Source organism: Saimiri boliviensis, chromosome 10 (assembly GCF_048565385.1).
Source record: "Saimiri boliviensis isolate mSaiBol1 chromosome 10, mSaiBol1.pri, whole genome shotgun sequence".
NCBI classification, from domain to species: Eukaryota; Metazoa; Chordata; class Mammalia; order Primates; family Cebidae; genus Saimiri; species Saimiri boliviensis.
Genome location: NC_133458.1, coordinates 10,964,024 through 10,991,447, shown reverse-complemented (window position 1 = coordinate 10,991,447; position 27,424 = coordinate 10,964,024). Strand labels below are relative to the sequence as shown.

The following is a 27,424-nucleotide window of genomic DNA, read 5'->3' as shown; positions in this document are numbered from 1 at the left end:
TAATTGATTCTGCAAAAAGAACTTTTAAAATTGCTGTAAGGCTAGTCCCAGCATGATCCAGAACATAATTAAAGAACATAATAATATTAAATAACGACAAAACTCAGAACTAGGAAGAAAGATTCTCCTGTGCTATTATGTGACTCATCCCCACAGTGAAAAAGGCAAAATGCATTCAGGAAATAGAAGAATTTACCACCCTTATTCTGGTCACTCGTCACCTAAATGAACTTAAGCCATTCCATCTCAGAAGAGCTGTGCCAGTTATCACACTTCTGACTCCAGGTAACAGAATGCTGGGCAAACACTTGTTTAAACAATAAAGTTTATTTTTTAATTATCTTTCTTTTTTTTAACTTTATGAGAAGCCTGAAAAGAAATCTTAGATTTGGCCAATGCCATGGACCACTGGTGTTAGTCACTTTATTTTTCACTCTGCCATCTGTAATGGGCTGACCTTTGTGGTCAGGTCCTTCCAGGCACGGTTGATCTCACATGGCCACATACAAAGATGAGGAAAAAGTCTCTCTCTCTCTCTCTCTCTCTCTCTTTCTCTCTCTGTGTGTGTGTGTGTGTGTGTGTGTGTGTGTGTCTCATTTCTCTTTCTCTCTCTCTCTCTCTCTCTCTCTCTCTCACACACACACACACACACACACACACACACACACCCCATTAGTGAGTAGTGTCATGCCAGAATCCCTCAGAGGTTTTATTTGGGATCTTATGAGTCAGAATTATGTCACTATGTGCTAACTTCACAGAAACCTAGACAAAGAAGTCTGTGACAGATTGAGCCTCATTCTGGACAGCTGGTCTACTCTCTGAGCACAGAGGGAGATAGAAGACAATTGAGTCCATAGTGAGTGGGGCATCCCTAAGTATATTCTAAAGAATGTCAAGTTGGGTTGTGTTGGGTTTTGTTTTCTGTCTTTCCATGCAAATAGTAGCAAGCCTGGAAACCTACTTTAGCTCTTAAATAGTACGCTTTTACTTACTTTAAATATAGAATGTCTAATATTTTGAGACATTTCAATTACGGCAACCTCATTCTGTAGATCTTATGGAGAGATCATGAAATGCCTCCACTGCTTTGTTCCTGTCCTTTTCCTCTACCCAGGGCCTGGTCAGAGCTGGAAGGTTCAGTCTGAGAGCAGAAGCAGCTCTGGCTAGCTGTGACCCTTGGACAATTCACCTAACCTTTTTTTAGTATTGAAGTCTTCATTAAAGTAAGAGCATGGATGTATCCAGGGCGTTGTTTTTCTTATGTGATTATCTCGCAGTTGCTTTTACCAATCATGCCTTTCTAAATACAAGAGAGTTCCTCTTATTGCTGAAGGACTCAACTAAAACAGAGTTGGCATTTCTCTCAACTCATTCAATGTAATTAAAACAATTAATAGAGATCTACTATGTAGAGGATGCCAAAATGAATAGATGATAGATCCTTTCCTTGAGGACTCACACTAGAGATGCAGTTATTGAAATGTAAATTAATACATTAAAATGCAAAACTTGTAGAAGGCAGAGAAGTAGCAGAAAGGAGAAGTGCTTTGATGAAATTAGGTCACAAATAGTCACTTGATGAGTTTAGGGACCTTTGGACTAGAGTTTGTACACCAGAAAAAAGTATGGGAGGCTTTGAATACTTTCTAACCATGTTAAATAGTATAACTACAAAGTAAAGGATATTTTGTAAAAATGTTATAACTTGAGAAAACACTTGCTATTGTTGATTTAGTTTATTCCTATTTCATTTGTGACTCTTTATTTCCAGCATCGATTGGATATCTTCTCATGAACATCCCCCAGGCCTTCCAAACTGACCACGTCCAGAAACAAACTCATTATCTGTCTCCCCCAAGCTAAGTCTTTCTCATTTGTTTTTGGTGCAAGTTACTGACATGACCATAAACCAAGTCAGCAAAATGGAAACTAAAGATCGTTCATGAGACTTCCCTCTTTCTCTGCAATGACATATAGCCACCAGCCAGTATGATGAATTCTATAGTAAACCATCTCTCAAAATCATTTCCACCTTTTTCTTCTCATGCCCTTACTCTAAGTCAAGAATCAGCAGTCTGCTTTTCCATAAAGGGCCTGATAAATATTCTCAGTTTTGCGGGCCATATGGTCTATGTCAAAACTACTCACCTCTGCCATTGTAGCACAGAAGGAGTCGTAGCCAGTATGTAAACGAGGGAGCACACTTGTTTTCCTCAAAGTTATTCGTTCTAAGAACAGATCGCACTTGGCCTAAGGGTCATAGTTTGCCCATGCCTGGTTGAGGCCCTCCTCAACTGTCACCTGGATTAATATCACAGCATTACCTCTCATTGGTCTTCCAGACTTTAATTCTGCTTACAATCTCGCCTTTGTATTTACCTGCATAAATAACAAATCTAACCCAAACTGTCTGTATGAAAAGAAATTGTCACCCGTAAGAAAGTGGTGTTTTCCTAGCTTGGCACACGCGGTTGGTCCTTGAAGATCTAGGTTCTTGCGGCTTGTTGTGGCTCACCATTCCAGCCCTTGTTGCTTCCTGTAGTCCTTGGCTCTTCTGTTGCTTGCCTCTGCCCAAACACAGCATCATCTTCTGTATTTCCTACACGGTTGCAATTGTCACCTCAGTGTACGGGTCAATCTCTTGTGTGCATATTTTTGTGCATATTCTGAGAATGTGTGTAATTTGCCACAGATTTTAATTAAATATCGTCGTATGTATTAGTATATTTACGTGTACTTAAATATATGTGGAAGAAATTGACAATGATGTGTCCATGATAACAGAGATACTGTTTTAATGCCCCTCTGTTTGATACATTCTTAGTCATCTTTTAAGACAGAGCTATTTTGTGAAGCCATGCCACATGTCCTTGGGGCAGTCATTGTCTCTCTGAGCACCCTTTGGACATCACAGTCCCTCCTTGTCTGTCACTTGCAGGGGTGTGCTGGAGCTGACTTCTGCTGGCTTGACAAAACTGATGGGTAAATTTTCAGAAATTGTGTGAGTTACTTGTTTAACTGTTGTAACTTGAAATTAACCACAATGGGATGCTGCAAACCAGGATGTGCTTTCAGGGTTTATTTTATGTTGGAGAACTGGTTGACCAGCACACCACTGGATATCGTCTTATTTGACAACTATATAAGACAATATGCCTAATAGACACCCAATATATAAATACATAACAACCCTTAATCATTAGTATGTTTTAGATGACTCAGTAGACTTCCTGATTACTATCTTCACCAATGTTCAGTTAGACGAGATCAAACGATGCACCTTTACATTGACTCTGACTTTAGTAGAGAGAATCACTTAACATTTTTTTAAGAAATGAAGCTACACTTAGCTAAAAAGCAATAATTACTGATTTTACATTTAAATTGTTTCAATATGCTTAGTATTACCAATTGCCACTTTAATAAGGTCGTTTTCTGGGGATGTTGCTTATAAAATACTATTTATGTTTTTTTTTGTTTGTTTGTTTAGCTCCAGTATCAAAAAGAAATGGCTATGTGCATGGGCTGTAACTATCAATGTATGGGTAATTTTAAATAGCCTCAGATGCCTTAAACCTGAATGCTAAATTCACATCGCAAAGGGAATTCATTCAATCCAAACATCCTCCTCTTGCTTACGTGAAGGCAGTGATATGAAGACTCATATCTGAAATTAAGATATTAGTAAATCAAAAAATAGAAAATTCATAGCCATATATGACATATGGATTTACAATTAGCTGGGTGATCTACTTTTGTATATCTTTGTGGTTAAATGTAAGCACTACACATTTATGAGGATGATTTTCTAAGTAGAAGCCCCATTTATTTTACAAGAAATTGTAGCCTGCCTTTCTATGCTGGTTTATTTTATGTACTATTGACTTTCCTTCAGTTTTATATATGATACATAGCCTAGTGAATAATAAAAAAGTATTATTACATTTACTTTAACTCTTAGCCTTTGCTTTGACTGTGCAGAAGGAAACATTTAATTTTTATATGCTTTGAAATTCATGAAAATTGACATTTTTGCCTGACAACTTATTTTTCCACATTCATATTCCTTTCTTCTTGACTGAATTTAGTCTTTTGTAGTGCTGCAGAGGCTGTAGATTACCACGTTCTTTTATATTCACAGGGCAGCAACCAGAGACTTGAAGAATATTCACCACTAAACCTGAGTGTGGCTCATTCGATCTGATAAAAAATAGAGAACTCATTAGTTCTCTCTGACAGCCTCTCCAGGGGTGCTGACTTATGTGTAAATGCACAGACTCTCATTATATTAGTATATTATTATAATTATAGTCATATATTATTAGATATGTGTATAAACTTAGAGACATGCAGAGGAAATGGACAATGGTGTGTTGTAGTGTTCAAAAATGAACAAAGCAATGTTAAAACTGTCCCTAAGTCCTTGTTTCACAATAGAGTTTACAATGAATGACAGGTACAGAAGCCACCGCAAGGGCTTGGAGAGAGAGAGTGCATCTCTCCAAAACAAGTGTTCCCCACAACACAGTGACAGTAGGCTAAAATGTTTGAAATATTTTCCCTGCCTGCTGTGAGAAAGTATAGGACTCAGGTCATCACTCCATGTTATAGTAACAGTTCTCATGTTAATTCATTAATAAACAAGCACTCTTCTAAACTGAGCTAATGTGTTATTACTCCTGAAAGATAAATCCAGTTCAGGGATGCTGACAAAGTGAATCTTCTGAGCCTATTAGAGTAAAAACAGCTTACCCTAGTATAAGGTAACTATAACCATAAGATCATGAATGTTCTCTTGAGAGACCACGTAGGGACAGACACAGGCTATTCTGGGTGTATTTTGATGTCCTTTTTGTCGTTTCTATTTTAGAGCATTTCATCTTTCTTGTCTTTAGCTCCTATCATTGCTTTCCTGAGTTTAAGTTGTTACACTCAATTGTTCATTCCTGAGCTCTATCCCAGGAACTTTTTTCTACCACTCTTAACACACGTCAAGAGACACAGGTCAATTTTCTGTAATTTAGTAAGTAATTCAGTAGCAGTCAACACTCAAAATCATCGTTAATACAGTATAATATTTACTCTGCACACCTAAGTTTGTTTTGAATGACAGAATTAATACTAAGAGACCTTGTCTCCCTTGAAAATTGATGGGAAGGAAACTTTAGCCAGATATACACTTTTAAAAAAATGTTACCAAGTGAGAGAGCCCGAATCATAATGGCAGTGAGATCAGAACATTTGAGTGAATTAGCCAAGACTCCATCTACCTCTGCACCAGTGATGGCCCAGCCAATGGAAACCCACTACTGAACATCCTGGCAAAGCTTCCTGTCTATGAGCACTGCTTAACTGGGCCATATCCTCACTTCCTCCCTGGCTCCCCTTTCTTTTCGTGCTTTCTTTGCTCACAAAGCCCCTGTGAGTTCACATTCTTTCTTATAATTGTTAAAATAGTCCATCACATTATTCAAATCTAACTGATCTTACTCTCCAGGGCCACATCGTGTCCCTCGGAGACATGACTCTATTCTAACCCATTACTGCTTATGTTAAAATTAACTTTCAAAGGGCAATTAGTATTTGTTTCTAATTTCATGAGGAATAGTCAAATAGCCGGAAAGTAGTATCAACAGGCTCGCTCTATTTGGAGGGGCCTCACTGAGAAAAGATAATTTCCTGTTTTAACCTGAGATGATGTTTCTAAACTAGAATGCCATTTTTGCAGCATTCAAGATGGCCAGTTTTGAGGTGGCTGACATGTTTCCTGTGATTCCTATTATCAAAAAATATCTATCTTACGAGATGTTTTTCTAACCAGAAGTAGTTTTAATTTTTTTAAACTGCCATTTACTATAAATTGGAGGTAGGTACACAAATAACCTACAGCTTTGAACTTCCTAAAGTAATATTTTTATACTTTTTACTGCAAATGTAAGGTAATTTTTTTTTACTGGTTAAATTATTTTAACAGGTTAAACCCAATGAAAGAGTGTATGTGTTATTATTTTAATATTTATGACAGCATTGAAATACTGTTTGAGAGTAATTATTTCTTTATAACAGAGACTTCTGAATTTGACAAATGTCATTCCCTTGAGAGCTGTTTCTAGTAATAGCAGTAAATAGATGATACTATGGCCAGAAACCTTTCTTGAATTGAGCAGTTTTTATGTGAACTATATACCACTGAGAACCAGAGCAGAGCGAACTTTGGTTTATTATACCTGGGCTTTTTTTTTTTCTTTCTGTTTTTGGCTTGTTGGTTTTGTTTGGTTTTCATCTTGCAAATAATTATATTTTATCTGGCACATTTTTATGTATAGAAGATATACATGGGAAATGGAATAAAAATATGAACTGCCAATATTTTACTTATGCTTTTGGAAAGATGACTTGTTAAATAAATTTATCAGGGGGCAAAAGGCAAGCATAGATGGCAAATCCCTTTGTTTTATGTGTCTTTCTAACAGATGATGGGAGTTTAGTCTAAAGAATAGAAAGCCATACTGACAATAAAACTCATTCACAGAGATGAATCTCAAATATTCCATTAAGCTTGCATTTAGCTTGGAAACTGTAAACAAACGTTCAGACTGCAATTCAAATTTTATTTTATTTTTTTTTTCTTACTCAAACATATGTACATTGTATTCCTATTTCCCAAAATATGACTAGGGAGGTAAAATAACAGCTAGTGTTATAGCCTTCTTATGAAGGAATTTGGCCTTTATGAGTTCAACTAAATAGCTAAATGTCTACTTTTCTATTTGTAACATTTTTTTTTTCACTGATACCAGTAAAAGTAACTTTTTTTTTTTTTTTGAGACGGAGTTTCACTCTTGTTACCCAGGCTGGAGTGCAATGGTGTGATCTCGGCTCACCGCAACCTCCGCCTCATGGGTTCAGGCAATTCTCCTGCCTCAGCCTCCTGAGTAGCTGGGATTAGAGGCATGCGCCACCATGTCCAGCTAATTTTTTGTGTTTTTAGTAGAGACAGGGTTTCACCATATTGACCAGGATGGTCTCGATCTCTTGACCTTGTGATCCACCCGCCTCGGCCTCCCAAAGTGCTGGGATTACAGGCTTGAGCCACCACGCCCGGCCAAAACTAACTTATTTATAGGCCTCTGTAGATATTTGCATTTTTCTTCCACCACCATTTAAACATCCATCTTCAAATCTTGCCTATCATTGCATTCATTTGAAATTGGTGCTTGCGTTTTAGTTTCTTTTTAATAATCTCAAGCAAGGTTTCTGAATCATTTATCCATATGTGGTTGCATAGTCTAGGTTATCAATGTCTGTGCATATCAGACTGTAAAGTGCTTTAAGATGTGTTCATCTCTAGGTAAAGCTTGTTGGCTGATGGATTTATTAAATGATTTGTGACATAGCATATCCCTTGTTCCACCCACAAAGTCTTCCATTGGGACAGGGTACTTCCTCCAGAGGAGGAGTCGGTAGTCTCTGGCTATATTCCGGAAACATGGGAGAAGTAGCAGGGAATTCCCCTTTTTCCATTTGGGGGCCCTTTTCCTTGTGTTGCCTTAAAATATTTTTGTCACTTCTTTTTCCTCAGTAGCAGTGAGTGTTACTGGGTCAGAGTGCTACTATACACTCAATAATTTCACACATATTTACTCAGTTCATCCTTGATATGGTTTGGTTCTGCACCCCCAACCAAAACGCATCTCAAGTGATAATCCCCACAGGTTGAGAGAGGAACCTGGTGGGAGGTGATTGGATCATGGGGTCAGTTTCCCCCATGCTGTTCTCATGATAGTGAGTTCTCATGAAATCTGATGGTTTTATAAATGGCAGCTTTCCTTCTTGCTCTCTGTTGCCTGACACCACGTAAGATGTGTCTGCTTCCCCTTACACCATTATTGTAAGTTTCCTGAGGCCTCCCCAGCCATGTGGAACAGTAAGTCAATTAAACCTCTTTCCTTTATAAATTACCCAGTCACTGGCAGTTCTTCATAGTGGTATGAGAATGGACTAATGCAATCCTCATGATGATATTGCAAGATAGATACCATTATTTTCTCTATTTAAGAGATGACAAACTCCAAGTTCCAATTTTTAAGTAACTTAGTAACACAACTGGTGCGATTTGTGTTACTGCAAATGACTGTCTAATTGACAATAACGTTGGTAATAATGCCATTTTCGCTCTCACACAATTTCAAACACACACTTTCCCACAAAAGACTGAATCCAATTGAAATTCCCAGTTTCAGCTTCGCTGATAATTACTCTTGCAGTCTTTTAGGGGAGGAGCAGGAGGTTAGATGGCTGCCTTGTGTGGTGTAGGTGACCCCAGTCAGTCTCCAGGTTTTATATTCTATACCTTGCATTCTGACGCTTTTCATGATACATTGTCTCTTCATTTTGAGCCTTTCTTGCATTAAATGGTGTGGCTCACCTCATACAAATACCTGTCCCCACAAGTACATAGGTCGTTTTCACCATTTCCATTTTAACTTCTCATCTACGTCATTATCTTTGAAAACTTTGTTGAAATAGCTAACCCAACTCTTGTACTCATATTTCTTTAATGTTTCAGTCTTTATACTTTGTAAACTTACCGTTACTATGGTGAGTTTTCAGAAACAGAGGAAGCAGAACTGAAATCAACTAATCAAGTCCCTTTGAGCCAAGTCCCTTTCTTCCAGGTTTGTGATTCACAGATACTCTAGAGGAATTAATGAAGGCTTCTATCATCTCCTTGAGAAATGTGAAGACATTCTGTGTAACACTGGGGCTGAGGATAGCTTTTGTGGTTGGGAAGAAGTATGGTAATGTGTGGAGTTTTCCCACATATATTTAGGAACTTTAGTCTTTAATTTAAAAAAAAGTTATATCTGTCAAATTTTCTCTTTCAAAATGTTTATGGATTCATCATTAAACTTACGTGTTTTAAAAGCTTACTGTTTATCCTGTTTGTATAATAACTCGGTAGCAAGAGCACAGAGGGCAGTCCCAATGTTCTGGGAGTTTATGGCAGATAGTCAAAAGAGAGAAATAAGAAAAAAGGAAGTAAAACTTGATATGATAGGAAACTTTCATACAACGTATGTCATGGGTGCTACTGAAGTACTTAGGGGAGGGACCTAGCATTTGGAGTAAGAAACACTCATCAGGGAAGATTTCATCAAGACAGTAGGGCTCAAATTTTTTCAAAATGTTATCTATTTAAACACTGTATTATCAGGTACAGACATATTTAGAATTTTTCTAACTTACTAGTGAATTTTTCCTTTTGTCATTGTATGCTAACCTTCCTTATCTTTCAGAGGGCCTTTTTCCTTGGGTTGCCTTAAAATATTTTTTGTCACTTTATTTTTTTCAGTAACAGTGTGTTTTCTATGCATCAGTGTTACTGTATGCTCAATAATTTCACATGTATTTACTCAGTTCATCCTCATAATAATACTATGAGATACAAAACATTATTTCCTCTATTTTAGAGATGAGGAAAAACATGCACAATTTTTAGGTAACTTAATAAAACAACTGGGACAATAAATATGATCAAATTCAGACACCAGCTCCTTGGAGGCTGAACTTTCTCAACATAGTATTACAAATTATGTCAATACATTTATACTATATCACTAAGATTGGTATATGATTGTAACCATACTAATTTTATTTTTCGTAAAAAAATTGTATTTTCTTTGGTTACCCTTTTCAATTCTTTTACTTTCAACTATTCTTAGTTTCTGTGTTTTAGACATCCTTCTTCGAAATAGTATTTTGCTAGATTAAAATAATTGCTGTAGTACTGTCTTTTCAGTATAATCTTCCTTAATATATTTTTAGCATCATATTTTGCTTTTCCTTTTTGATTTTCTTTTATTCCTTGTTTTCTCCCCTGCTTTCAGTTGATCAAATATTTTTAAAAATCTGTTTCCTCTATAATTGCTTTGAAATGTATATACTTCATATCTACTATTGTATGAATTATCTTTATTTTTTTTGAAAAATGCTTTTTAAATTTCAACACAGCTTAGGATCTTGACTTTATCCTGAATGTAATCCTAATCATAGTATTTGAAACTTATTTCTAGCATGTTTATTTCATCACACCCTACCTGCTATAGCTCACTTTTTTCCTGTGTTTTAGTTCTATCTCCTTTTTAACTTTAATATTAGTCATTATCACTTTTATAATTATAATTTATGTAGTCAATATCTTTTTAAATTTTACCACATTAGCTTATTTCTTCTCTTACTATATTGTCTTGTATTTGTCTTTTCTGGACATAGTTGCATTCTTTGACACACATCCTTTGGTTTGATGGCTTTTAATGGGAATGTGTTGGTAGTAAGTTGCTTCTGTTTTTACATTTTTAATTTAAAATTTTTTCAGTTTTCGTTTTTCCGAAAGTATCTTAATTTTACCATCTTTCTTGTTTATTTAGCTTGGTATACAAGTCTATGTTGAAAGTTTACTTTCTTTCAGTACTTTGAGTATATTATTCTACTAAATTCTACCTTTTGTTTTCACTTCTCTTAAGAAGTTTCCTGTTTTAAAATTGTTCGTTAGGTATAATCTCTCTTTTCTCACTTGCTACTTTTATGTTCCTTAATAATGTGTTGTTATAGCATGCTATGTTTAGTGCTAAATTATCTTTATAAAAAAATTTTAATTGGGAATTTTTGTTCTTTCTGAATATGAATTTTTAAATGTTCTGGAAAATTCTTAGATATTATGTATTTTAATTGCTTCTCTATTATTCTATTTTTTCTTCTTCTGAAATTCTAACTAATGTTGGTGCAAAAGTCATCATGCTTATTGCCATTCATTTTAATGGCAAAAACCACTATTGCTTTTACAACAAACTAATACATTAGAACTCATATGTATGTGTGTATATATATATGAGTTTTATTTATATATATAAATTATATACATATATATAATTTTTTTTATTGTACTTTAAGTTCTGGGGTACATGTGCAGATCTTGCAGGATTCTCACCTATGTATACACATGCCATGGTGGATTGCTGCTTCCATCACCCCGTCACCTACATTAGGTGTTTTTCCCAATGTTATTCCTCCCCAATCTCCCCACCCCCCACTATCCCTGTCCTAGTCCCCCACCCCCTAAAAGAACCCAGTGTGTGATATTCCCCTCCCTGTATTCATTTGTTCTCATTGTTCAACAACAACTTATGAATGAGAACATGCAGTGTTTGGTTTTCTGTTCTTGTGTCAGTTTGCTGACAATGATGGTTTCCAGATTCATCCATGTCCCTTCAAAGGACATGAACTCATCCTTTTTTATGGCTACATTGAATTCCATGGTGTATATGTGCCACATTTTCTTTATCCAGTCTATCATTGATGGGCATTTGGGTTGGTTCCAGGTCTTTGCTATTGTACACAGTGCCGCAATGAACATACATATGCATGTGTCTTTATAACAGAACAATTTATAATCCTTTGGGTATATACTCAGTAATGGAATTGCTAGGTCAAATGGAATTTCTGTTTCTAGATCCTTGGGGAATTGCCACACTGTCTTCCACAATAATTGAACTAATTTACTCTCCCACCAACAGTGTACAAGTATTTCTATTTCTCCGCATCCTCTCCAGCATCTGTTGTCTCCAGATGGTTTAATGATCACCATTCTAACTGGCATGAGATGGTATCTCAATGTGGTTTTGATTTACATTTCTCTAATGACCAGTGATGATAAGCATTTTTTCCTATGTTTATTGCCTCATAAATGTCTTCTTTTGAGAAGTGTCTGTTCATATCCTTTGCCCACTTTTCGATGGGTTTTTTTTGTTTGTTTGTTCATTTGTTTTTGTAAATTTGTTTTAGTTCTTTGTAGATTCTGGATTTTAGTGGTTTGTCAGATGGGTACCTTGCAAAAAAATTTTCTCATTCTCTTGGTTGCTGGTTCACTCTAATGAATGTTTCTTTTGCTATTCAGAAGCTCTTAAATTTAGTTAGATCCCATTTGCCTCTTTTGGCTTTTGCTGCCATTGCTTTTGGTGCTTTTGTCATGAAGTCCTTGCCTATGCCTGTGTCCTGAATGGTATTGCCTAGGGTTTCTTCTAGAGTTTTTATGGTGTTAGTTCTGATGTTTAAATATTTAATCCATCTGGAGTTAATTTTTGTATAAGATGTAAGGAATGGGTCCAGTTTCAGCTTTCTGTATGTAGCTAGCCAGTTTTTCCAACACTATTTATATTAAACAGGAAATCCTTTCCCCATTGCTTGTTTTTGTGAGGTTTGTCAAAGATCAAATGATTGTAGGTGTGCAGCGTTACTTCCGAATACTCTGTTTTGTTCTATTGCTCTATATCTCTGTTTTTGTACCATTACAATGCTGTTTTGATTACTGTAGCCTTGTAGTATAGTTTGAAGCCAGGTAGCATGATGCCTCCAGATTTGTTCTTTATACTTATGATTGTCTTGGCTATGCGAGCTCTTTTTTGATTCCATGCGAAGTTTAAGGTGGTTTTTTCCAGCTCTGTGAAAAAGGTCGATGGTAGCTCGATAGGGATAGCATTGAATCTATAAATTACTTTAGGCTCTATAAATTGAATCTATAAATTACATGGCCATTTTCACAATATTGATTCTTCTTAACCATGAGCATGAAATGTTTTTCCATCTGTTTGTGTCCTTCCTTATTTCCTTGAGCAGTGCTATGTAGTTCTCCTTGAAGAGGTTCTTCACATTCTTTGTTAGCTTTATTCCAAGGTATTTTATAATCTTTATAGCAATGGTGAATGGGAGTTCACTCATGATTTGGCTCTCTGTCTGTTATTGGTGTATAGGAATGTTTGTGATTTTATAGGCCTTGTAAATGCCTGCTTTACAAGAACTTCTGAAAGAACCCCTACACATAGAAAGGAACAACCAGTATAAGCCTTTCCAAAAATATACCAAAAAGTAAACAGCATCAACATAATGAAGAATTTACATTAACTAATGGACAAAACAGCCAGCTAACATCAAATTGCAGTATTAATCTCACATATATTATTATTAATCCTAAATTTAAATCGACTAAATCCCCCAATCAAAAGATACAGTCAAAACCCATTGGTATGCTGCATCCAGACTCATCTCACATGCGAGGATACACAAAGACTCAAAACAAAGGGATGGAGAAAGATTTATCAACCAAATGGAGAACAAAAATAAATAAATAAATAAATAAAAAGCAGGAGTTGCAATTCTCACCTCTGATAAAATAGACTTTAAAGCAACAAAGGTCAAAAGAGGCAAAGAAGGACATTACATAACAGTAAAAGGATCAATGCAACAAGAAGAGCTAACGATCTTAAATATACATGCACCCAATACAGGAACACCCAGATACACAAGACTTATAAAGAGACTTAGACTCCCACACAATAATAGTGGAACATTTCAATGTCAATATTAGACAGATCAATGAGACAGAAAATTAACAAGGATATCCAGGGCTTGAACTCAGATCCAGAACAAGTAAACTTAATAAACATTTATAGAACTCTCCACTTTAAATACACATAATATACACTCTTATTAGCACCACATCACACCTACTTACAAGTTTAAATGAAATATTGGTTGGCTGCTTGTTTGTTATTTTCTTCCCTCATTTTTTTCCTGTCTCAATTGCTAAGCACAATTATTGGTATAAAAGAGGTTTTCAATACCCATTTTTAGACTGCATTCTAGCCTGGGCAATAAAGCAACACTTCTGTTCTCTCTCCTTCTTCCTCTTCCTATTTCTTCCTCTCCTTCATTCTTTATTTTTTTTCTCTCCTTTTTCCTTTCTTTCTTTTTTTCTTAAAAAAAAAATCTGTCTAAGAATTAGCAGAAAAAAAAAAAGGAATGTTTGTGATTTTTGCACATTGATTTTGTATCCTGAGACTTTGCTGAAGTTGCCTATTATCTTAAGGAGAATTCGGACTGAGATGATGGGGTCTTGTAAATATACAATCATATCGTCTGCAAATAGAGACAATTTGACTTCCTGGTTTCCTAATTGAACACACTTTTTTTTCTTTTTATTGTCTGATTGCCCTGGCTAAAACTTCCAATACTATATTGAACGAGTCTATGTTGAAAGTTTACTTTCTTTCAGGAATATAAATTTCCTGGTTGGAAACTTCTTAAGAGAGATGAGAGAGGGCACCATTGTCTAGTGCCAGTTTTCAAAGGGAATGCTTCCAGTTTTTGCCCATTCAGTATGATATTGGCTGTGGTTTTGTTGTAAATAGCTTTTATTATTTGAGATACATTCCACTGATACCTAGTTTATGGAGACATTTTAGCATAAAGGGATATTGAATTTTGTCAAAGGCCTTCTCTGCATCTATTGAGATAATCATGTGGTTTTTGTCTTTGGTTCTGTTTAGGTAATGGATTACATTTATCGATTTGTGTATATCGAACCAGACTTGCATCCCCGGGATGAAGCCTACTGGATTGTAATGGATAAGCTTTTTGATGTGATGTTGCATTTGGTTTGTCATTATGGATATTGGCCTGAAATTTTCTTTTTTCTATAAGTTGTGTCTCTGCCAGATTTTGGTACCAGGATGATGTTGGTATCAAAAAATGAGTTAGGAAGGATTCCCCCCTTTTGTATTATTTGGAATAGTTTCAGAAGGATTGGTGCCAGCTCCTCTTTGTATGTCTGGTAGAATTCAGCTTTGGACCCATCTGGACTGGACTTTTTTTGGTAGGTAGCCTATTAATTGCTGCCTCTACTTCAGACCTTGTTATTGGCCTATTCAGGAATTTAATTCCTTCTTTCTGGTTTAGGCTTGGAAGGGTGGAAGTGTCCATGAATTTATCCATTTCTTCTTGATTTACTGGTTTATGTGCATAGTGTTGTTTGTAGTAATCTCTGATGGTAGTTTGTATTTCTGTGGAATTGGTGGTGATATCCCCTTTATTATGTTTATTATATCTATTCCTTTCTCTCTTTTCTTTTTTATTAGTCTGGCTAGTGGTCTACCTATTTAGATGATCTTTTCAAAAAACCAGCTCCTGGATTTATTGATTTTTTTTAAATGGCTTCTCATGTCTCTATCTCCTTCAGTTCTGTTCTGATCTTAGTTATTTCTTGTCTTCTGCTAGCTTTTGAATTTGTTTGATCCTGTTCCTCTAGTTTTTTAAATTTTGATGATAGCGTGTCAATTTTAGATCTTTCCTTGCTTCTCATGTGGGCACTTAGTGCTGTTTACCTGTAGACACTGATTTAAATGTGTCCCAGAGATTCTGGTATGTTGTGTCTTCATTCTCACTGGTTTTGAAGAACATCTTTATTTCTTACTTCATTTCATTATTTATCCAGTAGTCATTCAGGAGCAGGTTGTTCATGTAGTTGTATGATTTTGAGTGAGTTTCTTAATTCTGAGTTCTAATTTGATTGCACTGTGGTCTGAGAGACTGTTATGATTTCTGTTCTTTTGCATTTGCTGAGGAGTGATTTGCTTCCAATTAAGTGGTCAGTTTTAGAGTAAGTGAGATGTGATGCTGAGAAGAATGTGTATTCTGTGGATTTGGGGTGGAGATTTCTGTAGATGTCTATTAGGTCTGCTTGGTCCAGACCTGCATTCAAGTCCTGGATATCCTTGTTAATTTTCTGTCTTGTTGATCTGTCTAATATTAACAGTGGCATGATAAAGTCTTCCACTATGATTGTGTGGGAGTCTAAATCTCTTTATAGGTCATTAAGAACTTGCTTTATGTATCTGGGTGCTCCTGTATTGGATGCATATATATTTAGGATAGTTAACTCTTCTTGTCACATTGATCTTTTACCATTATGTAATGCTCTTCTTTGTCTCTTTTGATCATTTTTGGTTTAAAGTCCATTTGTCAGAGACTAGGAATGTAACCCTGCTTTTTGGGGTTTTGTTTGTTTTTTTGTTTGTTTGTTTGTTTTTCTCTCCATTTGCTTGATACATCTTCTTCCATCCCTTTATTTTAAGTCTGTCTGTGTCTCTACATGTGAGATGGGTCTCCTGAAAAAGCACACTGATGGGTCTTGACATTTTATCCAACTTGCCAGTCTGTGTCTTTTGATTGGAGCATTTAGCTTGTTTCCATTTAAGGTTAATATTGTTATGTGTGAATATAATTCTTCCATTTTGATGCTAGCTAGTTGTTTTGTTCGTTAGTTGATGCAGTTTCTTCGTTGTGTTGATGGTCTTTATACTTTGGTACATTTTTGCAGTAGCTGATACTAATTGTTCCTTTCCATGGTTAATGCTTCCCTCAGGAGCTCTGCAGGCCTTGTGTTGACAAAATCTCTCAGCAATTGCTTGTCCATAAAGGATTTTCTTTCTTCTTCACTTATGAAACTTAATTTGGTTGGATATGAAATTTGGTGTTGAAAGTTCTTTTCTTTAAGGATGTTGAATATTGGGCCCCACTCTCTTCTGACCTGTAAGGTGTCTGCTGAGAGATCCACTGTGAGTCTGTTGGGCTTCCCTTTGTGGGTAAACTGATCTTTCTCTCTGGCTGCCCTTAGCAATTTTTCTTTCATTTCAACCCTAGTGAATGACGAATATGTGCCTTGGGGTTGCTCCTGTTGAGAAATATCTTTGTGGTGTTCTCTGTATTTCCTGGATTTGAATGTTGGCATGCCTTGCTAGGTTGGGGAAGTTCTGGATAATTTCCTGAGGAGTGTTTTCCAGCTTGGATTCATTCTTCCCGTCACATTCAGGTACATCAATCAAACATAGATTAGGACTTTTCACATAATCCCATATTTCTTGGAGGCTTTGTTCATTTCCTTTCACTTTTTTTCCTCTAATCTTGCCTTCTCATTTTATTTCATTGAGTTGATCTTCAGTCTCTGATATCCTTTCTTCTGCTTGATCAATTCAGCTATTGAAACTTGTGTGTGCTTCACAAAGTTCTCATGCTGTGTTTTTCAGCTCCATTAAGTTGTTTATATTCTTTTTCAGCTGGTTATTTCAGTTAGCATTTCATCTAACCTTTTTTCAAGGTTCTTAGTTTCTTTGCATTGGATTAGAACATGTTTCTTTAGCTCAGATAAGTTTGTTATTACCCACCCTTTTGAAGCCTACTTCTGTCAATTTGTCAAACTCATTCTTCATCCAATTTTGTTCCCTTGCTGGTGAGGAGTTGTGACCCCATAGAGAAGGAGAGGTATTCTTGTTTTTGGTGATTTCATCCTTTTTGTGCTGGTTTCTTCCCATCTTCATGGATTTATCTACCTTTGGTCTTTGAAGTTGATGATTCTTGGATGGGGTCTCTGAGTGGATGTCCTTTCTGTTGATGTTGAAGCTATTTCTTTCTATTTTTAGTTTTCCTTCTAACAGGCCCCTCTGCTGCAGGACTGCTGGAGGTCCACTCCAGACCCTGCTTGCCTGGGAATCACCTGCAGGGGCTGAAGAACAGCAAGGATTGCTGCTTGTTCCTTCCTCTGATAGTTTCATCCCAAAAGGGTACCTGCCAGATGTCATCCAGAGTGCTCCTATGAGGTGTCTTTTTGGATATACAGGGGTCAGGGAGCCACTTGTGGAGGCAGCCTTTATCAGAGCTCAAGTGCTGTGCTGGGAGCTCTGTTGCTCCCTTTAGGGCTGCTGGGCAGGGACATTTAAATTTGCTGCAGTGAAACTCACAACCTCCCCTTTTCCTAGGTGCTCTGTTCCGGGAAGGTGGGGGTTTTATTTATAAGTCCCTGAGGTGCTACTGCCTTTGTTCAGTGATGCCCTGCCAGCAAGGAGGGAGTCTAGTCACAGTTTGCCAGCAGAGATGTTGCTGAGCTGCTGCAGGCTCTGTCCAGCTGCTGTGTAAACTTCCTCATGCTTTTGTTTACACAGGTAAGGTTAGAACTGCCTCAGCAATGGAGGACACCCTTTCCCCCACCGAGCTTGACCCCTGGGTCAAGCTCAAACTGCTGTGCTGGCTGCAAAACTCTCAAGCCTAAGGGTGTCAGTTTGCTGGTCTTTGTGGGGGTGGGACCTGCTTAGCCAGATCACTTGGCTGTCTACCTTCAGCTCCCCATATTTCAGGGAAGTGGGAGTCTCTGTCTCGCAGACATTCCAGGTGCCAGCCAAAATGGCCACCCATATTTGTGCTGAAAACACATGGTGCCAGCTGAAATGGCCAGTCAGATCTGTGCTGAAAACCAGTGGCACTTGTTGGTCCAGCAGAAATCTTTTGGTTTGTGGCCTGTAAAGACCACGGGAGAAGCAGAGGATCTGAACCGAAGTGCCAGAGTGGCTGGAAAAGTCCCCGATGGCCTCATTGGGTAGAAAGGGGGTCCTCCAACCAGTTGCACTTCCCAGGTGAGGTAGCACCCCACCCTGCCTTGGTTTGCCCTCCTTGGGTTACACCCACTGTCCAACCAGTCCCGTTGAGATAAACCTGGTACCTCAGTTGGAAGTGCAGAGATCACTCACCTTCTGTGTCATTCTTGCTGGAAACTGCACTCCCAAGCTGTTCCTATTTGGTCGTCTTGGTGGGCTCCTCCCTGGAACTCATTTTTATACTCTATAGTTCAGAATTTATATTCAATGGTTCTAAGTTTTTGTTTGTTTTTTTTTTAATTTCTGAATGACATTGTGGATATTCAGTCTACTTTTCAGTTTACAAATTTACTCTGTAACTTTGTCTCATCTGCTTAATGCAACTAATGAGAGCTTTTTTTCTTTTAAAAATATTTTTAATTTGTATTGCTATATAATAGGTCTATATATTTATGGGGTACATGAGAATATCTAACGATTATATCAGGGTAAATGAGATATTAATCACCTGAAGAATTCATCATGTGCGCAATGGAGGACTATTCAGCCATATAAGAGAATGAGGTCTTGTTATTTGCAACTGCAAAGATGGAACTAACAGACATTATGTTAAGTGAAATAAACCAGGCACAGAACAAACTATGTTTGTTCTCACTCATTTGTTGGAGGGAAGCATTAAAATAATTGAACTCCTGGAAATAGTTGAATGATGGTTACCAAAGGCTGGGAAGGATAGTGGGAAAGTTGGGGAATGGTGATGGTTAATGGTTACAAAAATACAGTTGGATAGAATGTGTAAGATTTCATGTTTGATAATATGACAGGTTAACTACAGCCAGCAATAATTTATTTTACATTTAAAAATAACTAAAAGAGTCCAGTTAGAATGTTCATAACTAATGAGTTTTTAATTGCAATATACATTTTTAATTCCTAGAGTATGTATGTATTTCTTTATCAACAATGACAATTTTTAAATATTATCTGATATGGTTTGGCTGTGTTCCCACCCAGATCTTATCTTGAACTGTGGTTCCCATAATCCCTATATGTCCTGGGAGGTACCTAGTGAGAGGTAACTGAGTCATGGGGGCGGTTTCCACATGCAGTGATACTAATTTCTTTAAAAAGCAGAGCCCTCCTCCATGTGAAAGTATTTGGAAATTATATAGACTTTCAAAATGACAGTACTGATTAGACTAAGAAATTATTTTCTGATTTTTTAAAAATACAGTAAAAAATAAATCTCTCAAATACAAAATATTTTTAAACCTGAGAAACTTTCATCCTATTCCAACAGAGCTGCCTAATTCAAGCAAACTCTAAATGACAGAAAATCTGCCATTATTGAGCAGCTACTGGCTGACACTCACAGCACTAGGTGCTGTTAATACAGTGTTTAACAGTTTACAAAACTCATAAGAATTGGGTATTATTAATTCCTGCCTTACAAATGAAAAAACTGGAGTTAAAACAGGATGAGTGAGTTAGTCAAAGTCTTTTATATTTGTGAGGTATATGCAAATATACCTTAAACCAGTTCTGGCAATTCTGCAGCCCGCACTTCCAATGACCAACATTGTAATTTTTCAGAATATTGTATAATTTCTTCGTAATTAACCAAAAGTTTAAACTTAGAAAAAAAAGGGTAAGACAGTATTATTTTACATTATGACTGTATCTGCCTATGTTTTAGATATGCTAGCAGTTTATAGATATAAGGGATTAAAGTTATCTGATGTAAAAATTCTTTATTTTATATTTTGCCTTCTATGTATCAATACACAACTAGGTCATGAAAAAAACTATGTAAAAAAAAATACATGAAAGTATCCAATTACTCAGTTTGATGATTCTGTACTTCCTTTTATTGTGGCCCCTAGGCAGTGATGGCTTTTTAAATCATATTGTATAATTTGATTTGCAAATTGCTAAGTACCCCAGTTTGTCACTATACTAGTCCACTTCTCTAATTTCTTTTTATTTTTTATGTTTTTGTAAATCTCTTTATGCTTATTAAGACACTAAAAGCTATCTACTATCTTTTAATGTTAATCCAAGTTTAGTATAAACATATTTTATATATATTATGAGTATTATATGAAAATAAGATGGAAAACCCACAAATAATATTTAAAAACTGTTGATACAACTAACATAATAGTTATAATAAATATCCATGTTTAAAAATAATATTCTAAACATTAAATATTTTGAAATATTCTAGCTAAAGTGTACACAATTTAAAATATAGCTACTCTGAATGGTCTAATAAGTTATATCAAATTTTAATTAAATGAAATAAATTAATAAACACCATTTCTAAAAATATTTTCTAATATATATATTAGATTTAATAATTTGTAAATCACTGCAAACATATTTATATATGACATAATAATTTGTAAATCACAACAAACATATTTTGCATTTGGAAAACCAGATTATTAGAGGGAAAAGAAGATTCTAGGCATTTTCAAAATGTCTATGAGTTTATTTTATTAAATAAAAGGCTCTTGAGCAGGAGCTTAACAGGATCATATTAGTATTTTTGATAGAGACATCTCAGACTTCAAGCCAGAAACAAATTGGAAGTGGACAGTGGAAAAGCTGTGGTAGTCTGGGCCTAGGCAGGCATGAAGGGAAAGAGAGATACTCACCAGATGGAATTAGTATGATATGATTGTACATTTCACAGAGTGAGGATGGAGGTGCCAGGGATAACTTTTAGTTGATTAATATGCACAAATTTATTGATAAAGAAATTGAAGCTAAGACTTTTTGAGTGAACAGTAACATAGAGACAATGACAGAATACCAGCAATATCTTGAGTTTTGCACATGTGTGAAACATTAAAATGGAAGAGTCAAAAAGAACTTTGGGTACTTTAGTGTTGCATTCAGGGGAAAGAGCTGAGATGGAGATAGGATTAAAGATATCCTCCCATAGTTGGTAGTTGAGGCAATGGCTTTGGATAAGTTTATTATTAAGGTGAGTCTACCAAAAAAAAAAAAAAAAAAAAAAAAAAAAAAAAAAACAGAAGTAGCCTAGGGCAAGCTTTAAGAACTCCCTTACTTACAGACAAGGAAAGAGACAAGAAGTCAGTACAGGAGATATAAATGTGATTGTCAGAAAAGTAGAAGGTAAACCCCAAATGATATAGTATGTTGTTAGCCAAAGAAAGATAAATTATCAAGTAAAGAGTGGCTTCCTTCTCACACTCTTTAATACTGCCATTTTATTTATTTATATGAATAAGCAGTAACATTGTTTTTAATCCTATTAGATTAATATTTCTGTGATTTATCTTACTAATAAGATTATAGCATTCCCGAGGACAAGAGATATATTATAGTTGCTTAATAAATATAAAAAGGATTGAAATTATCCACATGATTTTTATCCTAGAGAAAATTGATACTTAATGTCACATCTTCACTTCCTTTAGGTCTTGGTGTCAGTTCTCTTATCAGAGAGGTCTCTGACCCTCAGTTTAATACCTTTTCCCTCTCCTGGCTCTGTATCCACTTTACCCAATAAATTTTTCTTCATAAAAATTAATACATTCAACTGATCGTTCGCTTAACAAATATAGAGAGGTCCGTAAGTCTGGAAACCAATATAGATATTATGTCTTAAGTTAAAATTTTCAAATTAATAGATACCTTGTATCTTGAACCTCTGTCTTATATCCCATGGATTATTGTAAATAAGTAAGGTGGTGATTTTTAAGGTGTGTGAATTTTGTGTCAACAAATATTTTTTAAAAGATATATAGTGCTGCAATAAATATACATGTGCATGCGTTTTTATAGTAGGAACAGAAAACAAAACACCATATTTTGTCACTTATAAGTGGGCATTGAGCAATGAGAGCACATGGACACAGGGAGGAAAACATCACCCACTGGGGCCTGTCGGGGTGTGAGGGACAAGGGGAAGGAGAGCATTAGGACAAATACCTAATACATGCATGGCTTAAAACCTAGATGACAGGTTGATTTGTGTAGCAAACCACCAGGAACATGTATAACTATGTAATAAACCTGTACATTCTGCACATGTATCCCAGAACATAAAGTAAAAAAAATAAAATACATAGGAGATTGTTGATTCATAAAATGAATATACTAGAAAAGGAAAAGAACATATTCAGAAGTGCATACACACACACACACACACACACACACACACACACACACCCCACACATGTATGCAAATAAACACACCCATGAAGATAATTATGAATTGTGACAAATTCTGTAACAAGAAATAAGTAGTTGAAGATCTAAAATGAAAAAAAATTGATAGAATAATTTTAAATTGACTGGTCTGGGAGGGCTTCTCTTGGAAGGTGACATTTAAACTGACCTCAATCATAAGGATAAGTCAGCCATGGAAAGTGCAAGGGAGAAAAATAGGAAGAAAGGCTTTGATTTTTCTGGGACGCATAGAGAAGAGTATGGCTGAAACGCAGTGCCCAGGGATAGATGTCTTAAGCATTCACTCAGAAATCTGGCAAAGTAGGCATACAACCACATGGCAGAACCATTGCTAAATATGATAAATTTCTTTGAAGAGTGAAGTATAGATTATGGAAAAAGTAAAACTCATGTACAATTTTCTTACATGTGTTTAATGGCTTAATTAATATTGTTTTAATTTGTAAATTTCACAAGAGGGACAATCTGAGTGGGTACATGTATCCAACAGTTTTTAGGGTTACGGATCTCTCTATGCCTAAATCTGCCTAAAAGAAATATGAATTTACATTGGCGTGAGAGCCAGGAGTCTTTGAAAGCCACAAAAAGTCATCCTGGTTTGATCATATAGAATACATATACGAGGATCAAGTGTCAAACGCTATTGAAAGAAAGACTCAGAGATGTTCTTTAGTGACCTGAAAATTATCACTGACATTAGAAAGAGCAGTTTCATCAAAAATCCATGGACACTGAATGCTCAATAAAGTGAAATAAATGTAATTCAAAATAGAGCTCTTGGATGACAGAATTTTTAGCCTTAAATACAGTTTCAGTTGGAACATAACATTTTATACAAACAGTTTTTATTTTGAAACAAGTTAAAACTCACCAAAAAATTGCAAGAAGGATAAAAGGGCCACTAGCATAACTTTCACCCATAGACCTCTTTCAATTGTTGTTGCTTGTTTGATAATGTCCTTGTGTTAATGTGCTTTCACACTGCTGATAAATACATACCCAAGACTGGGCAATTTACAAAAAAAAAAAAAAAGAGAGAGATTTAATGAACTTACATTTCCATGTGGCTGAGGATGCCTCACAATCATGGTGGAAGGCAAGGAGGAGCAAGTCACCTCTTATATGGATGATGGCAGGCAGAGAGAGAGAACTTGTTCAGGGAAACTCCTGTATTTAAAACCATCAGATCTCATGAGACTTATTCACTACCATGAGAACAACACAGGAAAGACCCATGCCCATGATTGAATTGATGTGGGAATTGTGGGAGCTGCAATTCAGGATGAGAGTTGAGTTGGGGACACAGCCAAACCATATCATTTTTTTCTCTGGCCCCTTTCTAATCTCATGTCTTCACATTTCAAAACCAACCATGCCTTCCCAACAATCTCCCAAAGTCTTAACTCATTTCAGCATTAACTCACAAGTCCATAGTCCAACGTCTCATATGAGACAAGGCAAGTCCTTTCTGCCTATGAGCCTATAAAATCAAAAGCAAGTTAGTTACTTACTAGATTCAATGAGGGTACAAGCATTGGGTTAATAGAGATGTTCCAAATGAGAGAAATTGGTCAAAACAACGGGGCTGAATACCCCATGCAAGTCCAGAAATCTAGCAAGAAAATCTTTAAGAAATCTTAAAGCTCCAGAACGATCTTTTACTTCATGTCTCATATTCAGGTCATGCTGATGCAAGAGGTGGGCTCCAATGGCCTTCAGCATCTCCACCCCTGTCGCTTTGCAAGGTATAGCTCTGCTCCTGGCTGCTTTCAAGAGCTAGTGTTGAGTCTTTTGCTTTTCCAAGCACACAGTGCAAGCTGTAGGTGAATATACCATTCTGGGGTCTGGAGGATGGTAGCCCTCTTCTCACAGCTCCATTACGCAGTGCCCCAGTAGAGACTGTAAGGGGCCTCTGACCCCACATTTCCCTTCTCCACTGCCCTAGCAGAGGTTTTTCACGAGGATCCTGCCTCTGCAGCAAACTTCTGCTGGGCCATCCAGGCATTTCCACACATCCTCTGAAATCTAGGTGGAGGTTCCCAAACCTCAATTATTGACTTACGTGTATCCACAGGCTTAATACAACATGGAAGCTGTCAAGGCTTGGGGCTTTTGTTCTCTGAAGCAACAGCCCAAGCTGTACCTTGGCCCCTTTTAGTCATAGCTGAAGTGGCTGGGACACAGGGCACCAAGTCTCTAGACTTCACTTAGCAGAGGGACTCTGGGCCCAATCCATGAAACTATTTTTTCTGCCTTAAACCTCCAGGCCTGTGATGGGAGGGGCTGCTGCAAAGTTCTCTGACATGCTCTGGAGACATTTTCCCCATTGTCTTGGTGATTAACATTTGGATCCTTGTTACTGATGCAAATTTCTGTAGCAGGCTTGAATAACTCCTGAGAAAATGGGATTTTCTTTTCTATCACATTGTCAGGTTGCAAATTTTCCAAACTTTCGTGCTGTTTCCCTTTGAAAACTGAATGCTTTTAACAGTTCCCAAGTCACCTCTTGAAAGTTTTTCTGCTTAGAAATTACTTCTATTGGATACCCTAAATCATCTCTCCGTATTTCTAAGTTTCACAAATCTCTAGGGCAGGGGCAAAGTGCCACCAGTCTCTCTGCTCAAACATGACAAGAGTCACCTTTGCTCAAGTTTCTGACAAGTTCGTCATCTCCATCTGAGACCACCTCAGCCTTGATTTCATTGTCCAAATCATTATCAACATTTTGGTCAAAGCCATTCAAGAAGTCTCTAGGGAGTTCCAAACTTTCCCACATTTTTGTCTTCTGACCCCTACAAACTGTTTCAACCTCTGCTTGTCACTAGTTCCAAAGTTGCTTCCACATTTCAGGATTCTTTTCAGCCACACCCCACTCTGCTGGTACCAAGGTACTGTATTAATATGTTTTTCTGTGGCTAATAAAGTCATACCTGGCACTGGGAAATTTATAAAAGAAAGAGGTTTAATGGACTTAACAGTTCCACATGCCTGGGGAAGCCTCATAATCATGGTGGAAGGCAAGAAGGAGCAAGTCACATCTTACATGGATGGTGGCAGGCAAAGAGTAAGAACTTGTGCAAGGAAACTCGTTTTTAAAACCATCAGATCTTGTGAGACTTATTATTCACCATCACCAGAAAGAATAGCACAGGAAAAAACCTACCACCATGATTCAATTATCTCCCACTGGGTTTGTCTCATGACACATGGAAATTGTGGGAGTTACAATTCAAGATGACAGTTGGGTGGGGACACAGTCAAACCATATCAGTCCTTTACAGCAGAAGGGCCCACTCTGAGATCACATATCACATCCTGTTGTCACAACTATCCAGTCTCTGACAATCGCCATCATTTCACATGAGTCATTTCTTCACATCAGTCATTTCTTCAGTTTCATTACCTTCTCATTCTTGAATATTCTATTCCAGTCCTTTGTCATTTGTCCTGAATTTGGATTGGTTTGATGTTTCCTTGATATTATACCCAGCCATGTATTTTTGGCAGGAGTCTCACATGACATGCTTTATTCTTCTCATTGAATCTCATCAGGCAGCCCCCTGTGTCAATTGGTCCTGTTACTCATGGTGATAACTTTCATCACTTGATTGTAAAGGTATCTGTCTGGTTTCTCCACTGTAAAGTGACTACCCTCTCCTTTGAAATTAAGAAACATATATTTTTAATATTGGGGTACATAGTCGGTATATACATTTATGAAGTACATAAGATGTTTTGATACAGGTATGCAATCATGGGGAATGGGGTATCCATCTCAAGCATTTATCCTTTGAGTTACAAACAATCCAATTGTTTAAGTTATTTTGAAATCTATAGTTATTATTGACTATATTTGTCCTATTGTGCTATCAGATAGTAGGTCTTATTCATTAGATGAAGATGGTTTATGAGTTTTTTTAAATAAAAAAACATATTTTTAAAAAGATAGTTTGAGGCTATGTTCTGCTTCCAACTTTCACCCACTTATTTGAGCACCTATTGATATGCCTTGCCTAAATCAATCATTAATATGATGGTTTCCAAATGGTGACTTTCTCCTTCCAGCATTCCTGTTAAATGTATTACTTAGCATAGCGCTATTGGAAGAGTTTTCTCTTTTTCCTATGTATTTATTCTTTGTTAGAAAGGTGGGCTCTTGGATTCCTATTTTACTCAGTAGGATATGATCTGTAGCTTCCTTTTTTTCTCCTCCCTTTTTAATTTTGATATTCAAAATCTCTTTTTGATACTCAAATTATATATTTTGTACTCAAATTGTTTTTAGGGGAGCAGAAGACATTTCAGGCTGGAACCTGTGTCATTCTGACATGGCCCATTATTCTTTGGACACTTCTTTACTTTTTGATGCAGGAAAATATCCCAGACTCTTATTGTACTTTTCCCTGATGCAGCTCAGAGTCAATCACTTCTCCAGAGAACCCTGGTTTTGCCCAGCATAGAAACCAAGAACTGGGAAACAGGACTATTCATGGCTTTGGGAGTCACCCTGTTCATAGGCTGTCCCCAGTGGATGATAGGAACCATCTGTATATGTGTATATGGACTAAATATACAATTTCATTCATATTTATTTCTGTATCTATCTACATATGCTGAAAACCACAAATTTACACTAATTGATTAAATTCTAATGCAAACCCACAAGGTTCATTCTTTCTTTCTTTTTTCTTTCTTTCTTTCTTTCTTTCTTTCTTTCTTTTTTAATTTTTTAATTTTTTTATTTTTTATTTTGAGAAAGAATCTCTTTCTCCCAGGCTGGAGTGCAATGGCATGATCTTGGCTCACTGCAACCTCCACCTCCTGGGTTAAAGCATTTCTGCTTCAGCCTTCCAAGCAGCTGGGATCACAGGCACATGTTACCATGCCCAACTAATTTTTATACCTTTAACAGAGACAGGGTTTCACCATGTTGGCCA

At 36.5% G+C, this 27,424-nt stretch overlaps 1 protein-coding gene across 2 annotated transcripts in view; it reads left to right on the top strand.

Moving 5' to 3' along the window:
* The window catches only part of CNTNAP2 (contactin associated protein 2), a 2,246,749-nt gene that overhangs the window by 1,204,326 nt on the left and 1,014,999 nt on the right, over nt 1–27,424 (top strand). The window lies entirely within an intron of this gene.